Raw genomic sequence first — 18,453 nt, forward strand, 5'->3', positions numbered from 1 at the left:
ATTCAAGATGGCGCCCATGTTCGGTACATACCCTAAAGGTAGCCCACCTCACCCATACCTTACTGGAGTATTCAGTTTTCCCATTCCATTTCCGCCACAGTTTCTGAAACAAAAGGGTGTACTGCGACTTTTGCATCCCCCTATATGTATATATATATATATATATATATATATATATATATATATAATACACACACATTTATAGACCACTGCAAGAAAGCCGATTTGGACACAAATCATCTTTATACCAAATTCATGCACTTAACTTGAGAGCTACATAGATCTGCTCTGCCGCAATGCTGATATTTTTTTTCACAAAGTGCAAGGTAAGCTTCAAATAGATAGAATTATCTACCTTTCTATGTTAAGGTGTGTACACACGGTGGGATCCTTGCTATGGCCGATTTTCACTTGTGATTTCCCTTGAACTCCCTGGAGCCCAGATAGCACAGATTTTGACTAACTTTTCTTGAGATATGGACTATGTGTGCTTACGATTTTGGCTTATGTGAGATTTTGGCTTATGTGAGATGTCATTGACATGTGAGATGAACTAGATAGTACACCGATCTAGCAAGGATTGACTTGCCTGCACAGTCCGTCTTTTCTTGCGATGCCGACCTGGCGGGACCGCGCATCGGGATCGCAAGGTGACTTTCACCTTGCGATCTGCTTTTTCTTGCTATTTTGACTATATAGTCAAAATCGAAAGAAAATATCTCACCGTGTGTACACACCCTTAGGGCAGATAGCTCAATGAATAGATTGTCTGACTGCAATGTCACATGCAATGGGTTCGAATCCAGGGTATGTCAGCATCTTGAAATGTAATAAATGACAGTGTGACTGAATAACAAAGAAATCGCAAGTTGTGTTCATGAATGTTGTATAGGTATTAGTGACAGAAGGGGTGGGGGTAGGAGACAGGGGCGGTCAGGAGATGCTGGGCTTCAAAAAGGGGGGAAGCTGCAAGTGAAAGTAATTAAAATAGATAATTGACAAATGCACCAACAGTGTCCCCTGCCCTGCAGCCCTATGTGCTGTGCCCCCTCCGCACACACCTAGTTACGGCTCTGCCCTTCTGTACTGAACGGAGTGACAAGGATAAAGACAGATCATCTCATACCTAATAATACATATGCCTTATCTGTCTCTTTAATTCCTCATGTCTTGTTTCCCATATTACAGGCACGGCTGTCACAGGGCTGTCACGGGGATGTCACCGGTATTACCAGAGAAAAATGACACATTTTATTCAAGCTCAGCAATGTTTCTGAGGGACTCCTCCAAGGAGATGGCTGAAGATGAAAGGCTTCTCTCAGGCTTGGCCCAGGGCAGACACATTCACGTTTGTCTAAGTACTTGGGATATGTAGCCAGACATTAAACATGGCGGGTCATAAATCTAAATGGCGATCACTATTAATACATGAGCAGTTTTAAGTAATGGAGTTTCACGTGCCTACACTAACTGTCATTTTTCAAACACAGCCTGTAACATGGCAGCTAGGAGCTGATTGGCTGGTACTTTATCTCCGTCCACTTAAGCACTTTCCAAGACTTAGGGGTGTATTCAATAACTGTCGGAAGCTGCCGTCTTGTCGGAAAGATGGCAGCTTCTGACAGAAATAGGTCGGAAGGGGTTCCGACCTATTCAATAGGGGCTGATTTTTTCTAACAAGTCGGGGAAAACACGTGGATCGGCAGAACAGCCACCGATCCGCGTGCTTCTGACAGAAATGGGGCCAAATCCGACAGGTTTTGGCCCCCTTTCCGACAAACTCAATCCGACTTGAAAACAAGTCGGATTGAGGTGAGGTGACTAGCGGTGCTGCGGGCGGCTGGGGGAGCTGAGATCGGCGGCCGGCGGGAGGAGCTGGCTGTGGGGGTACATGTCTGCGGCGGTGGAGGGAGGCGCTGCAGGGAGTGAGGTGCCTGGCCGTCCCCTGGCCAGGCACCTCTCTCCCTGCAGACTTCCCCCCCCCGCCACCGCAGACATGTACCCCCGCAGCCAGCTCCTCCCGCCGGCTACCGATCTCTGCTCCCCCCGGCCAGGCCCCTTTTCTCCCTGCATCACCTCCCCCAGCCTCCGCAGACATGTCCCCCCACAGCCAGCTCCTCCCGCCGGCTGCCGATCTCTGCTCTCCCCGCCGCCCAGCTTACCCCTGCCACCGTCCCGCTCACGCCCGCCGCCATCTGCTGTCAGCATCTCCGCAGCCGCTGACAGAGCGGCAGGACAGGACCCTGTGTACGGCCAAAGCCGACAGTCGGATTTGCCGTCCATTGAATAGGGGTTGTTGGATCCATTCCGACAACTGTATGTTGGAATGGATCTGACTCCTATTGAATACACCCCTTAGTACTTCTTGGGTACCCGGAACATTGTCACTGTTCTAGTAAGCTACCCTGCCTGAGCCAAAATAGCCAATGGACCAGCAGCTGTGTTAGGCAGCTCAGGATTAGGATGCGCTGTTTGTGCGGCACAGGAAATACATATTATAACATGTTAGTGTTACACAATCCCAGTCTGGAAAATAAAAGGAAGATTAACACTTTCACCTCCAGGCTTTACAAGCGTTACACTCTGGGTTGGCTGGAGACCTCTGGTAGCTGGCCTGATGCACAATTACTCCAGCCGTCGTGCTGAAGACAATCCGTTCATCTCTCTGCCTCCCGCTCACAGCGGGTAATGAAGGCGCTGGAAGGCAAAGGATAGGAATATGTTTGGAGAAGAGCAAATCCAGCTCCTAAATTGGGATGTGTAGTGTTCTGCGTCCCCAGCTGGGATGTGAAGCATCTGATGTCTCCGCTAATGAATCAATGAGGCATTTTGGAGCGCGGAGCGTTTCAGGATATAAATATCCTCCCGTAATTGCTAAACTGTTTCATTTAGCAGCGCACGCAGAGCCCGAGATTGTGCCTTCGGTGCTGCAGTTTAGTTACTAACGATGGAAAGGCACATTAATATGGTTAAAGTGATACATACGAGCCGTGATATTATCCTGCTCTCGTGCAGACGGCGAGGGACAGGAACGCACTGGGGCAAGACTGTGTTACTGGCTCAGTAAATTAGGATATATTTGTTTACTCTAGCAGCCTTTCCCAGAACTACACAATACACTCCGTGGGTTGTCCCTATTGCTTCCTTTAGTCCTTTACCCCATTTACTACCTCACGGCCTCATCACTTAATTAACCAGCCTATGCCCCCCATCACCCATTTACCAGCCGTGCCCCAGTGACGGGCAGTGAGGTGAGGCAGAGCCTTTCCTGTCATACAACGGTAAATGCCAGAGTTTCCACTATATATGGTATATGAAAAATACAAAGACTATGTTATAAATATCTTCTTTGTATTATTCTAATCATTTATATAGTCAAAACTCTGGAGTAAAAAGTCTATGGCAGGTGAGGCTGTGCCCCCCCCCCCCCCGCCTACCTTTTCCGCTCATCTCTGATCAACACAAAGTTCTAGCAGTATATACTGCTGCACCTGTGTATAATGCCCAAATGCACCCTTGGGCTTATATATTGTGTATAAATCTGGCTCTAGTGCTGTCCAGTGCCGCCTGAGCCATTTAACGCACATCCCTGCTGTGCCCCATCACCCGTTTACCAGCCTGTGCCCCCATCACCCGTTTACCAGCCTGTGACCCCATCCCACATTTACCAGCCTCTTACCCTACCGTAACATACTATTCATATCTTTATCAGGCTCCATAGAGAAGCATGGCCCAAATGTATTAAGCCAAAAAAAAGTGATAAAGTGGAGACGGATAAAACGGTATATTCAATTGAAGTCGGATCCATTCCGATATTCATTTGTTGGAATGGATCCGACCTGGGCTATTCAATGTCATCTCAATTCAACGTTTAAAAAAGTCGAATTGGAATGCGGGAGCTGAGACAGGGGAGAGCCGCGGGCAGACGAGGTAGAGCAGCGCTACAGCAGCGACTATATAGCCGCGTCTCTCCCCCGCCTGCCCGCGTCTCTCCCCCATCTCCCCCCCCCCCACCCCGTCTCTCTGCCTCTCCCCGTCCCCGCATCACAGCTGCCACTCACGGCAGCGTCCACCCGGCTCCAGCAAGGGCTGCTGTGAGCGGCGGCTGTGACATCCTCCGGCGCTGCTCTCCATCTGCCGCGGCTCTCCCGGTCTCTGCTCCCGCATCTAACTTTGACTTTTTTTTTAAAGTCGAATGGAGATGGTCGAAAAGGCGGCCAAAACCAACGTTTTTGACACAAGCACGCGGATCGGCAGCTATTCCACCGATCCACGTGCTTTTCGACAAGTCGAATTCCACAACTTGTTGAATAATTTGGGGTTAGATTGAATAGGTCGGAACCCCTTAAAAAATTTGAAAACTGACGTCTTTTCGACAGACGGCAGCTTTCGACTTCAACTGAATATACCTCAAATAGTGATAAATGACCAGCCAATCAGCTCCTAACTTCCATGTTACAGGCAGTGTTTAAAAAATGACAGCTAGGAGCTGATTGACTGGTACTTTATCACTCCTTATCCATCTCCACTTTATGACTTTTTAAGGCTTAATACATTAGGACCAACAAACCAGGATCTCCCCAACTTTACTTATAGAACTATCATTCCTTCAAATGTAAAACAAATATTTGTATCGCTATACTGAGAACTAGCTGACTGCATTTAGGCAAAATAGCAGAATTGCACTGACTGCAAATGCTGAAAAAAGGACAAAATTTTGATTAAAAATAAAAATAAAAATCAGAATTTTTATGAATCAATCGCTAATAGCGAAATAAAAGCGACTAAGCTCAAAAGACATACTTATCCCTAAAAACATTGGTATGAATACACACTGAGCACGCTCACACACTGACAGGAATGCACACTGAGCACGCTTAGACACTGACAGGAATGCACACTGAGCACGCTCAGACATTGACAGGAATACACACTGAGCACGCTCAGTCACTGACAGGAATGCACACTGAGCACGCTCAGACACTGACAGGAATATGCACTGAGCATGCTCAGTCACTGACAGGAATGCACGCTCAGTCACTGACAGGAATGCACACTAAGCACGTTCAGACACTGACAGGAATACACACTGAGTATGATCACACACTGACAGGAATACACACTGAGCACGCTCAGTCACTGACAGGAATACACACTGAGCATGCTCAGACACTGACAGGAATACACACTGAGCATGCTCAGATACTGACAGGAATACACACTGAGCATGCTCAGATACTGACAGGAATAACCTCAGGGTTACTCAGATAACCGATAGTCTTGCAGGTGATCTGATAATGAGTATTAGGACGCAGCACTCGGATCCGTGATGCCAGCAGGAGGCGCCATTTTCCCTCATACACCTCCTGCAGCATTAGCATATTTTCACATTGCTGCCACGTCCAGAGCTACAGCAGCGATGTGAACTGCGTCGATCTCTGAACCCGGCCCTTTGTGCAAAATACTGTCTGTGTACCTTCCCTAGTACTTCTGGCGTACTGCCTTGGCTAGTTGTGTGACACATTTATTTTGCTTGCCAAAAGGAACTGCAGAGAAAGAACAGCTTGGCTTTGCTGTGTAGCAGAAGTTACTTTTGGTGTTTTAGGGGTCTATTCATCATGCCTTAATGTAGCTGTAAATGTAATTTTCCCCTCATTTTGTAGGAATTAAGTGACGGACCCATTTGTTATGAAGGTGACACAGGAGATATCACAGATGTGGCCGCTGTCCCCATATGCTAATATGGGAACCTACATTCATCAAACTCCAAAAGCAAAAGTGTCAGCGGCAGAGCCGGCGGCACAGCGGCTCCTCATCAGTTAAGCATACTTCCATGGCATGGGCTACGCTCTGTCATGTGATGCTTGTTGCTAAAGCTGCAGGCACGAGGAGAGGTCAAGGTTCATGTCGCCATTCCAGGCCTGGGTCCAAACTATACCCCCTATGGGGCAGATGTATTACCCTGGAGAAGGGAGTAAGAAGTGATAAAGCAGTGATAAGAGCAAGGTGATAACGCATCAGTCAATCAATACGGATTTCAAAAATGACAGTTGGGAGCTGATTGGCTGGTATGTTATCACCTTGCACTTATCACTTCTTTATCCCTTCTCCAGGCTTAATACATCTGCCCCATAGGGGGTGTAGTTTGGACCCGGGCCCACTCTATACAAAGGGTCTAAATCTGAGCCAGACCCATCTGCAACCTAGGGGGCTGTATACTAAGCCTTGGAGAGTGATAAAGTGGACGGAGATAAAGTACCAACCAATCATCTCCTTACTGTCATGTTACAGGCAGGGTTTGAAAAATGACAGTTGGGAGCTGACTGGCTGGTATTTTATCTCCGTACACTTTACCTCTCTCCACTGCTTAGATCTGCATGTGCAAGCCTATATCGTCTACTGATTTTACAGGCTGTTCGGAAAGTCGCTGTGCACTTTTCATAAAGCTGTGAAAACAGTGGAGAAGTGAAGCAGCGGAGAAGTTGCCCATGGCAACCAATCAGCATTGAGGTAACATTTCTAATTTGCATATTATAAAATTATACGGAGCAGCTGATTGGTTGCCATGGGCAACTTCTCCACTGCTTCACTTCTCCACTGTTTTCACTGCTTTATGAAAAGACCCCATATTTTGTTCGGAAAGTCACTGTGCGGTTATGTATATAGAGGTGTTTAGAAACAAAATAAAAAGGATCCAAGCCTGTCTTGATGCTAACGGTGGTCATTTTCAACATTGTTTCTAATTATCATTTGTGTCTACATCATGTATTATATATTGAAACGTGTGTGTTAATTAATAAATATACATAAGTGCACAGTCGCTTTGCGAACACCCTGTACATCCACAGCTGGAACCGTTACCTGGACTTGCACCCCTTGCTGGGTGTAAAAGATCCGTCTCAAACAGCCGCCCCTTCTACGATCAAGCAAACAAGCCGCCTTACACTCCCCCAACACTGTGCAGAACAGTTCAGTACGATTACATGCTTACTACCCTGAAATGTGCGTTTGACAGAAAGCGCGGTCTGTCAGTGGTCGGATCAGTTTATACGCACTAGCGTTCTCTCTCTCTCTGCGTATGCCTGATCTGGCGCATGCACAGCCGCTGCCTTCTTACTTTGGCACATGCGCAGTATGTTGAAGTCGGCAAGATACGTCGATAATTCCGCTTGCGTCTGACTCAGAATGAGGCGTAACATCTCAGTTACTAGGAAAACGCGACGTGGTTTTCGGATGGACATGGTGACTTTCTTTCATCCCGCAGGTGTTGGAAGAGTCACACGGAGCCAGAACGTGGGGAAGATACGGAGGCGGACGCTATTGCAGTAGCGGCTGCATCTTCTTCTGCAGCTGCGTCTTTATGTTAATGCTGCGGCTGATGGGTACCCTATAGTGACTCCTGCTAGCTGCGTCACGAATCCGTGATGGGCGTTCAAAGACACACTATCAGCGCACCATTGGCCTCACCATCGGACACCCCCTGTGTGTCATATTTACCGATACATCTAAAACATTAAAACCGCTATCCGGGTACAAGTGTTCATATATAAAGGTCCTCGTTATACCTCACTGTGTAATGATCATTCCTTGTAATTATTCCTTAGCAGAGAATGATCTCACTATAAGCTGTTGCCTGGATACGCATACTGTAATGCTTATGTTCTAGTGAGAAGTCCTACTGTACCATACACAATAACAGGAGCATTAAAAAGCAATTTGACCTTACGAATTCGCGCTATATGCGGTATTCACAAATATACATGGGAACAGAATGTTACACACGTTGATTGGGACGGGGATGTCCAGATATGTGATTCTGGAGTCCTTGCATTTTACCATATTACATTTAAGAATGTTTTTGGTATTTTCTCACACTGCCCCTGGAACTCTCCTCCTTAGTAAACTGTTATCAGCGCTCCTTATATAAACTAGCTGCAGGGAGACATACTCCTAGGTTCCAGCTGTTCTGCGTTCTGGGGAAAATAACAAGATTTAAGGATTCCTTCCTGGAAACGTCCATATATTTCAGTACTGGCCAGGCCAACTGCACAAAGTCACACTGCTCTTTCTACGCAATCTATTATCTGAGTCAGTATGTATTGAAGATTATACAAACGCACAGAACACATTTTAAAAAATAAGTCTGTGAATTTGATGCGGATTGTAGTTATCCAAGGTTCACGGCGACACTGGAAATGAAATTACTGCCAAATATATGCACGAGATGTAGTTGTGTGACCGGCGGTACCCCATATGACCCTAGGACCTGATTTAGCGCTAAACGTATTTATGCATGAGCAAAGACGCCCGGGTGAGGTTCAAAATCTGTAGTTCCATTTGAATGTATCTAAAGATACGGACAACCTTAAGTCTAGAGTATGGATGTGGCCGGAAAAAGGTGAGACAATCCTCATCTACCCCAAAGCTTGCACCCATTATTTCCATCTGACGTATTTCAGGCATGCTCAGTGGTGCAAGTAGAAATATTATCTTAGTGGCACTGAGTGGCAAAAAATGGGCGCGATCATGTGTTTTGTGGGGTCGTGGCCACAGACACTAGGCGGAGTGGCTACATGACACTAGCGGCGTGGCCACACGACACAGCCCCTTTTCAATGCACTCTGGAGGCAAGGCTAGAAAGACCTCCAGTATAATAGAAATATATAGTAATAACCCCAGTATACTAAATATACAGTATATAATAATGCCCCCAATTTAATAACAATATATAGTAAAGCCTTCATTATAACAGGAATATATACTATAGTAATGCCCCTAGTATAATCTATATATATATATATATATATATATATATATATATATATAAATAGAAATGGATTCTCGTGGGAGCCAATATGCCTTTTGTATGACAATAATTAAAAGTTTTTATTGTACAGAAACAAACGATATTTATCCTAAGCGTTCGTTATTGACACAACCTTCTAAAAATTCATATAAAACAATATTACAATCTTATACATAAATTACAGTTGGATGTGAGGATTTTACAGCCAGGTGATCACAGTCAGAACTCGAAATGGATGTATCTCCAACCAGATGTTTGTGATAAGGACTTTGTTAACCAGACGTTGCAAAACCCAACGCGTTTCGTCCGTTAGGACTTCATCAGGGGTTTGGAATCAGTTCTTATAGTAGGAGTGATTACCATTGATTAGAAAGGTTTAGAATATCCAATGATTACATCCAATCACATATTCAATTCGATAAATATAATATCTAGATAGACTTCAAAAAAATATATATAAATTTGGTTGAAATTAGATGATGTTACGTTCCCTATTTTCAATCAAGAATGGTGGAACCTTATAGTCTACCTCTGTTTATACATGTCACCAAACAGAGAACTTAGGAAAATTTCAAATCCTGAACGAAACTATTCCTTTTTACAGGAACAAGTGCAACCTCATTTTCTTGATTGAAAATAGGGAACGTAACATCATCTAATTTCAACCAAATTTATATTTTTTTGAAGTCTATCTAGATATTATATTTATCGAATTGAATATGTGATTGGATGTAATCATTGGATATTCTAAACCTTTCTAATCAATGGTAATCACTCCTACTATAAGAACTGATTCCAAACCCCTGATGAAGTCCTAACGGACGAAACGCGTTGGGTTTTGCAACGTCTGGTTAACAAAGTCCTTATCACAAACATCTGGTTGGAGATACATCCATTTCGAGTTCTGACTGTGATCACCTGGCTGTAAAATCCTCACATCCAACTGTAATTTATGTATAAGATTGTAATATTGTTTTATATGAATTTTTAGAAGGTTGTGTCAATAACGAACGCTTAGGATAAATATCGTTTGTTTCTGTACAATAAAAACTTTTAATTATTGTCATACAAAAGGCATATTGGCTCCCACGAGAATCCATTTCTATTTGTAATCTACTTTTAATACCTTATCTGACAGAGGGTATTTCTTGTTGGTTTGAGACTAGAGGTATAGCGCAAGATATTAGGGTTGATTTTTTGTTTTGTAATATATATATATATATATATATAAATGCGAAAGCCCTCACTCACTCACTGACCGACTCATCACTACTTTTCTTACTTCCCGATATGTTAGGCAGATAAAATGTAACGCAGGTATTCTTCAGGTGGGAAATAGGAAAACTACGTAATTAGAATGTTAATAAACCTCCCCTAAGGGGATAAAAAGGGGGTTAACATAATGACGTCATTACCGATGCGTGGCTTGCATTGCATGAACGATAACGCCCAAACGGACAATCGGATCAAAATTTGGATTGCACCTCCAATGTGTAGAATTTAATAAACTACAAAAACACGAAAGCCCTCACTCACTCACTGACACACTGACTGACTCACTCATTCATCACTAATTCTCTTCCCGATATGTCAGGACAGTGGTTCTCAAACTGTATGCCTAGGCTTCCTGGGGTGCTTCAGGACACTTGCAGGGGTGCCTTGGATTGGTGGTCCAGGACCAATTCAAATTATTTTTGGTCAATGTAGAAGGCAAAAACACTACTGGTGGCTGCCAGTCATGCACAAGAGGGGTCATTTAGACCCGTTCGCATGCTGCATTTTCTCGCAGCCGTGGGAACGGGTCTGAACTGCGCATGCAACGGATTTTACATAGAAAGCGATCGCAGGGGTGATCGCAAGAAGATTGACAGGCAGAAGGCGTTCCTGGGCGGCAACTCACCGTTTTCTGGGAGTGTCGGAAGATACGCAGGCGTGTCCAGCCATTGCAGAGGAGGGTTCCTGATGTCAGCTGCTTCCTGGATCATCGCAGCGGGTGAGTAAGTTCTGGGTTGTGCAGAAACTGCACAAACTTTTGTTTGTGCTGCTCACTGCATAGCTCATTGCACCCCTGCAAAGCCCTTACTCCCTCCCCCTGTAGGTGGCGATTACCTGGTCGCAGCAGTGCAAAAATTAGCCTGCGTGCGACCAGGTCTGAATTACCCCCATGGTTTTGCACAACTGCTAACAAATTTGTTGCTGCGATCAACTCTGAATTACCCCCTGAGATAAGTATCAAGGTGGCCGGAAACTGCAGGATTTGGGCAGTTGAGGATTATTAAAGTAAGAAAAGGCTAAGCACATGAGGGAAGAGGGCCCTACTCGTGAGAGCTTACATTGTAAAGGGGAGGGGTAGACAGACAGGGGTGACACAGATGGGATAGACCGAGCGTGGGACAGAGGGTTAGGATGTGAGACAGCTGGGTTTGGTAAAGAAGTGGGTCTTAAAAGCCCATTTGAAGTTCTGTAGAGAGGTGGAGAGTCTGATGGGGAGAGGTAATCAGAAGACAGGAGAGTCGGTGTGCATTAGCAGTGCGAAGAGGACGGGTGGGAGAGTAAAGGGAGATAAGGTCAAAGATGTAGACGGGAGAGGAGTGGGTGAGGGCTTTGTAAGTGTGAGAAGTTTGAATTGGATTCTGAAAGGGAAGGGGAGCCAGTGAAGGTCTAGTAATACCCCTTTTACACTCGCAGAAAAATCCCGGGATATTGCACGTGAACGCGCATCATCCCGGGATTCTTCTCAGTGTAAATGGGTACAGGGACAATTTCCCGGGACGAGCATCCCGGGATTTCATCCCAGGTCAAAAGCAGGGTTGAACCCGGGACCGTCCCGGGAAGCTGGGTAGTGTGAAAGGGTCCGTCCCGGGATTCACTATCCCGGGACTGTTAAAAGGACTCGGATTGGAGCTTTCTTGGGCTCAGAAAAGCTGATGTCATCTTTTCTGAGCCCAAGGCCATTTCTAATGACATACTAATGCATTTGCAGGGATATCCCGGGATCAGTGTAAATGGGGCTGTCCCGGGTCGATCCCAGGTCTTAGTGCAGTGTGAAAGGGGTCAGTCCCGGGAATGCATCCCGGGATGCATCCCGGGAGTGACCCGGGAGTGCGAGTGTAAAAGGGGTATAAGAGAGGAGAGGTGGACGTAGTGCGTTTGGTGAGGAAGATGAGACGGGCAGCAGCATTGAGGATAGATTGGAGTGGAGAGAGGTAATTGTCAGGAAGGCCAGTTAGGAGGAGATTACAGTAGTAGTCCAGTCTGGAAATAATCAGTGAGTGGATGGTTCTGGAGGTATAAGTTGGTATGTGTAGCCAGAGGGTAAAATGACCCCAACACCACCACCATGGCGTCCCCCGGGTCGGGGTGTGTGTGAGAATGTGAGGCCCCAGCAGAGACAGCAGCAGGAGAAGTGGTGTCAAAGGGAGTAATCCAGGTTTCTGTAATGGCCAGGAGATGCAGGGAGTTGGAAATGAAAAGGTCATGAGTAGTGACCAGTTTGTTGCAAACAGATCTGGCATTCCAGAGGGCACAAAATAGGGGGTAAGAGCTTGTGGGAGAGATGTGAATGAGATTATCAGGGTTGCTGTATCGTGAAGGTAAAATTAATTTGGATGGAAGGGACATAGAGGGACATAGAGGGTGTAATGATGGTGCTGGGTCCTTGGCTAGGAAGGGAGACTGCAGGAGTGAGGCAGGGAGGGAGTGCAGGCATATGAGGGAGAGAGCAGGCTTGAGTGGTGGGGTAGAGAGCATGTGAAGGGGCAGAAGTAAACTGCAATGGGGAAACAGAAGAGGAGGGGAAGGGAGGTAGATTGGGAGACAGAGAAGAGGAGAGAGGATGAGACTGGGAGAGAAGGATAGAGGTGGTAACAGGTGACAGAATAAAGGATTAGGAAGACAAGGATTAATGGGGAATGTTGCCAGCCTGGCCATAGTGTAGATGCGGTAAATAGTGGTAGTGAAATGAGAATAGGAAGAGAAGTGGTGGCTGAATGAGAGAGCAGCGGAATAGCAGAAATAAAGACGATTTGCAAGTATTTAAAATGTGGTTATTGTCTACAGGTTAACAGTGAGGCAAATGTTCTGCTGATGTACAGTAAGATGGAAAATTACACAGTGTTTGCAAACAGCAATTCGATGTTCCTTTATTAATTCTGCTTCTCAGTGCAAAATTTGTTTTCTAGGTATTTGAAGGGTCCAAGTAAAAATTGTATTACAGGTGTTTTTGCAGAAAGTGACTGTATAGTTTCCTGAGTCAGTGAGTATTGGAGAATATTAGTAGTGAACATAGATTTGTAGTTGGGATGCAGTCCAAGTATTGTTGGCCTTTGAAGAATTTTCCGCATTTGTTTCTTTCATTTCAGTTTTCGTCCAGATTAAGTCCAGGATAAGTCACAGACGACATCCTTAAAAACATTTATCCGTTCATAACTTTCATCCCAGACTGATTCAGCCCAGGCTTATTCAGCCAGACTACACATAATATCAAGACCAGCAAACATGCACATTGATTGATTAGACCCACCCCTAGCCTATCACCCATTTGAAGCAATAAAACTTAAACAAATGGTGATGAGACCCTCAAAGATTCCCCACATAACTACAAATAAAACCAGCTTAAATCTGTTTATAACAATAAATCAACTTTTCATTACCTATAGCTATGCAACCATGGTATTCATTTGTGATAATCAGCAGATGCAATACAGCTTGCTGCTAAGTATAGTTCCAATATTCATTACCACAGAATCACTGTCTGCCTTCTCCAAAGCTGTCCTTGGCAATTTACAAATGCTTTCCAATAACAGTGACCACCATTATCTTCAGTCGGGGCTCTTGTTCTTGAGGCACTCCAAAACAGCAACAACACAGACCAGTCCTAATGTACTGTATAGGGAGAATGCCTGTCATATTATGCGGCTGCCTGATCAACAAGTGATAGGAGAGACTGCTAGCAGGCAGCAGCCTGAGGAATGTATATAACTAGAATTTTAATAAACCTAAAGGGGATGAAGAGGGGGTTGACATAATGACGTCATTACCGATGCCTGGCTTGTGTTGCGTGAACGATAACCCCTAAACGGACAATCGGATCAAAATTTGGATTGCACCTCCAGTGTGTAGAATTTAATCAACTACAAAAATGGTCTTGTCACTTTAGATAGCCATGGGAGTCAATCCTGGTCACCACTTTAAAAATGGATGCCGAAGAGTGTGCGGTTACTTGCAAGATCTGATTGGATGTTCTCTACTTGCGGAATCTAATTGGATGTCCTATGCTTGCGGAATCTGATTGGATGTCCTGCTCACACCCCTCAATCTTAGCAAACACAGCCCACCAAGCACGGTCCAGGTTGTATGTAACACGGCCCAGGTTGTATGTAACACAGGCCACTGAGCCCTGAGATGAGCGGCTGTATGGAGCAGGCCAGGGACTTGGAGAGTGCTGCACTGCAGCCTATTCTCCAGATGTGACTTCTGGCATGCATTGCAATATAATGGCAGTTCACTCTGCGCGGTGTATAGCCTATGAGCTGCCCAGCCTTCTATTCTGTGCAGAATTGCATGCATTGTATCCTATGACACAGAGGTGGTCATTCCGAGTTGTTCGCTCGTTGCCGTTTTTCGCAACGGAGTGATTAGGTAGAAAATGCGCATGCACATTTAACACAAAACTTAGTAGATTTACACAAGCTCGAGCGACGTTTTTTCTACGCTCGAGTGATCGTAGTGTGATTGACAGGAAGTGGGTGTTTCTGGGCGGCAACATGGCGTTTTCAGGGAGTGTGCTAAAAAACGCAGGCGTGCCAGGTAAAAACGCAGGAGTGTCTGGAGAAACGGGGGAGTGGCTGGCCGAATCGTCACGTCACGTCAAACCAGGAACTAAACGGACCGAGCTGATCGCAATCTAGGAGTAGGTCTGGAGCTACTCAGAAACTGCAAGGAATTATTTAGTAGCAGTTCTGCTAATCTTTCGTTGGCTATTCTGCTAAACTAAGATACACTCCCAGAGGGCGGCGGCCTAGCGTGTGCAATGCTAGTAAAAGCAGCTAGCGAGCGAACAACTCGGAATGAGGGCCAGGGTGCGGTGAGGAGGATTTTGTAAACATGGCAAAAGCCCCAACACAATCTCAATTTTCAGCTGAAAGACAGTTTTGCAATCCGCCGGTGATGAGGAACATTCCTGATTGTAGAAGTATTTCGCCAGTGGCCAGAGAACTCGGAAATCTCCCTTATCTATTATACTGCATTCTTTTACAAGCCTGATCACGGAATGGGGATCTCTAAGAGATCTTATCGCCCGTTGTCTATTTTACAGGGACTTTACACAGCTGTTTCTGAAAAAAAAAAATACTGTCAGGGTGGGGTTCATGGTTGTGGTAATCATCAGACCCCCGAGGCCTATACACAGCCAGGGATGAGAGGAAAACAGATACATATGATCGAGTTAGAAAGAGATTATGGGGGAGATTTATCAAAGCTTGGAGATAGGAAGGTGATAAAGTACCAGTCAATCAGCTCCTAACTGCCATGTTACAGACTGTGTTTAAAAACAACAGCTAGGAGCTGGTTGATTGGTACTTTATCTCTCTCCGTGGATTAGTAAATAGATCCCTGTTTTTGAAAAATGATAGGAGCTAAGTAGTTAGTACTTTATCATTCTGAAAGCTTTGATACATCTTCCCCTATGTCAGTTATACATGTAATGACACTTTATTTACTCGGTGTGGCCTATTTGCATTCAGGCAAACGTTGTTGTCTGTTACCGACAGGAATATTATGTCGGTAGTGACGCTGCACAGTCAGGCTCTGGTGAGTGCTGCATTTCCGTCACCTCTCAAGTGTTATAACAATCTACCAGGGCTGCTTCAAATATAGGAGGATTTATAAAGCCTTGATTAATCAAGTGGAGAGAGATAAAGTACCAACCAGTCCGCTTCTGTCGTTTTACAGGTTGGGTTTGTAAAAATGACAGGAGCTGATAGGTTGGTAGTTTATCTCTCTCTAAGCTTTGAAACATCTCCCCCATACTGCCATCCCATAAAAGTTAAAAGGAACCAGGTCCTGGCAGCAGAGGGGTAGGTCACAGACGCTGTGGGTACAGAAATCTAGGGATTCTGTACACAGCAGATAGGGACCACGTTACGACTTGGTGTAGCAGGACACAGTAACAGAGCAAAGGATTCTGTATGGGGTTGGGGTTACGCCACCAGCCGGGTCGTATACCAAGGGGAAAAGGGTTTTCTTCTTAACCGCCTGTTACGGACTCTGCTGACTGCCTAATAGGAGGGTAAGTTGCTGCCAACACCAAGTTCTTTCACCAACACCTGGAACCACTACTTCCTGAGGCCTTCAGCAACTCGCGTTTCGCATTTTTCAGACCACTTCTCACTCCTTCATAGGCCGGAATCAGCTAGTAGGAAGTAATGCAGAAAGTGCTTCCACATATAAATCAATCTGGCCTTTGGTTTACCTGGGGTAATGCTGCTGCTGCAGCTTCTCTTGGAAGGGAGAAGACGGTGGGCTCAGTGCAGGACACATGGAATACGGATAAGTGTTTGCGCTCATCTGGTGGTCACATGATACAGAGCAGGCTTCTTGTTGAAGTAAGATTATGCGATAGATTTTGGGGCTTGGATGCATCTTCAGATGGCATTGTCCTATAGAAGCCTATGGGCTTCTATCGCATTGCCCCTTCTGAGAAGGATCCCTCTCAGCACCCCACGTAGGGCTGTCTTTTCGTATGGGCTCAATGGGCAGTTGCCCAAGGGCCCTAGGAGTATATAGGAGTATAAGGGCCCTAGGCTGATACTGAGCATATAGGGGGTCATTCCGAGTTGATCGCTCGCTAGCTAGCTTTAGCAGCCGTGCAAGCGCTATGCCGCCGCCCACTGGGAGTGTATTTTAGCTTAGCATAAGTGCGAACGGTTGTATCGCAGAGTGGCTACAAAAAATTTTTGTGTCGTTTCAGAGTAGCTCAAAACCTACTCAGCGCTTGCGATCACTTCAGACTGTTCAGTTCCGGATTTGACGTCACAAACCCGCCCAGCGTTCGCCCAGCCACGCCTGCGTTTTTCCTGGCACGCCTGCGTTTTTCCGCACACTCCCTGAAAACGGTCAGTTGCCACCCAGAAACGCCCACTTCATGTCAATCACTCTGCGGCAACCAGTGCGACTGAAATGCATCGCTAGACCTTGTGTGAAACGGCATCGTTCGTTGTGCCTGTACATCGCGCGTGCGCATTGCGCCGCATGCGCAGAACTGCCGATTTTTAGCCTGACCGTTGCGCTGCGAACAAATTCAGCTAGCGATCAACTCTGAAATGACCCCCATACTCCAAAAGCTGGGACTCTCCCCTTTCAGTGGACACTGGCAGCTTGTCTCTACTATGCCCAGAACCAGAGATATCAGCCTTCCAGCAGCTGTAAGACAGCCCTGTGCATACGGCGTTAGTAAATGCAGCTTTGCATGCAGAGAGTGGCGAGATGAATGCGATGGTTGCTGCATCTGCCTGTTTATTAGCTGTAAAAGGACATTGCTCTCAGGCAGTAACAGCACTTATACTGTAGATGCTCTCAGAAGGTCAGAGGTCAATCACACAGGGTATTATATGATATATCCAGCTGATAAAGGATCTACTCCTTATATTAGGAGGCATTTGATATGACGGCTGTCGGGATACCGTTGCTCACCATACCAACGGTGGAATCCCGACAGCCGGCATACCGACAGCTATTCTCCCTCTTGGGGGTCCACGACAGGTCTTTTGCGCTCACCCCGCTGCCTGCACGCTGGCGGTTGGGATCCCGGCGCCGGTATGCTGGTCGCCGGGATCCCAAGCGCCGGCATAACGTAGTATACCCCTTATATTTGTAAACACAGCCATTTACATACATTTCTAATACACACGTGATCAGGCGTGGAATAACATTAGGTCGACACCATATGGTTGACAGTCATTAGATCGACATGTAAAAAAAGTTGTCGGGGTCAAAAGGTCAACATGAAAATGGTCAACAGAAAAAAGGTTGACATATTTTTGGGTTGAATTTTTAACCATGTTTTTAATCAAATTAGATGAAACGCGTCCCTTGCAGGCTCGTATCACTCGCCACGTTTCAGGCATGGTGGCTCGCTCTGCTCCCCTTGCCTATGGATACTAAATGTAATAGTTTGTGACATGGATAGTAAATTCAGCAAAACCATGAAAAATTTCCAAAAAATGTGTGTCGGCCATATGTGTCAAAATTTTGCTTTTTGACCCTGTCGCCTTTTGTATCGGTCGACCTGTTGACTGTCTATCTATCAACCACCTCCCACGTGGTCCGGGGGCAAACCAGCCCACTGACAATACAGATAAATTCATAAATCTAGCACGTCATTCGATCTGGATGTTTTCACACACAGGGGCAGATGTATTAACCTGGAGAAGGCATAAGGAAGTGATAAACCAGTGATATGTGCAAGGTGATAAAGGCACCAGCCAATCAGCTCCTATATGTAAATTAACAGTTAATAGCTGATTGGCTGGTGTGTTTATCACCTTGCACATATCACTGGTTTATCACTTCCTTATGCCGTCTCCAGGTTAATACATCTGCCCCATAGGGCCTAGTTCAGGTTGGATCGCAAATCGCGATCCAACCGG

At 45.7% G+C, this 18,453-nt stretch overlaps 1 protein-coding gene across 2 annotated transcripts in view; it reads right to left on the reverse strand.

Moving 5' to 3' along the window:
- Positions 1–18,453, reverse strand: part of RAB30 (RAB30, member RAS oncogene family) — a 129,466-nt gene that overhangs the window by 23,105 nt on the left and 87,908 nt on the right. The window contains exon 2 of one of the 2 annotated variants that reach the window (XM_063951337.1): positions 2,559–2,697. The exons of the other annotated variant lie outside the window; for it this stretch is intronic. The gene's annotated coding sequence lies outside the window, so the exon portion shown is untranslated. The remainder of the gene's footprint in view (positions 1–2,558; positions 2,698–18,453) is intronic. 2 annotated transcript variants of the gene reach the window in all.

Source organism: Pseudophryne corroboree, chromosome 2, assembly GCF_028390025.1.
Source record: "Pseudophryne corroboree isolate aPseCor3 chromosome 2, aPseCor3.hap2, whole genome shotgun sequence".
NCBI classification, from domain to species: Eukaryota; Metazoa; Chordata; class Amphibia; order Anura; family Myobatrachidae; genus Pseudophryne; species Pseudophryne corroboree.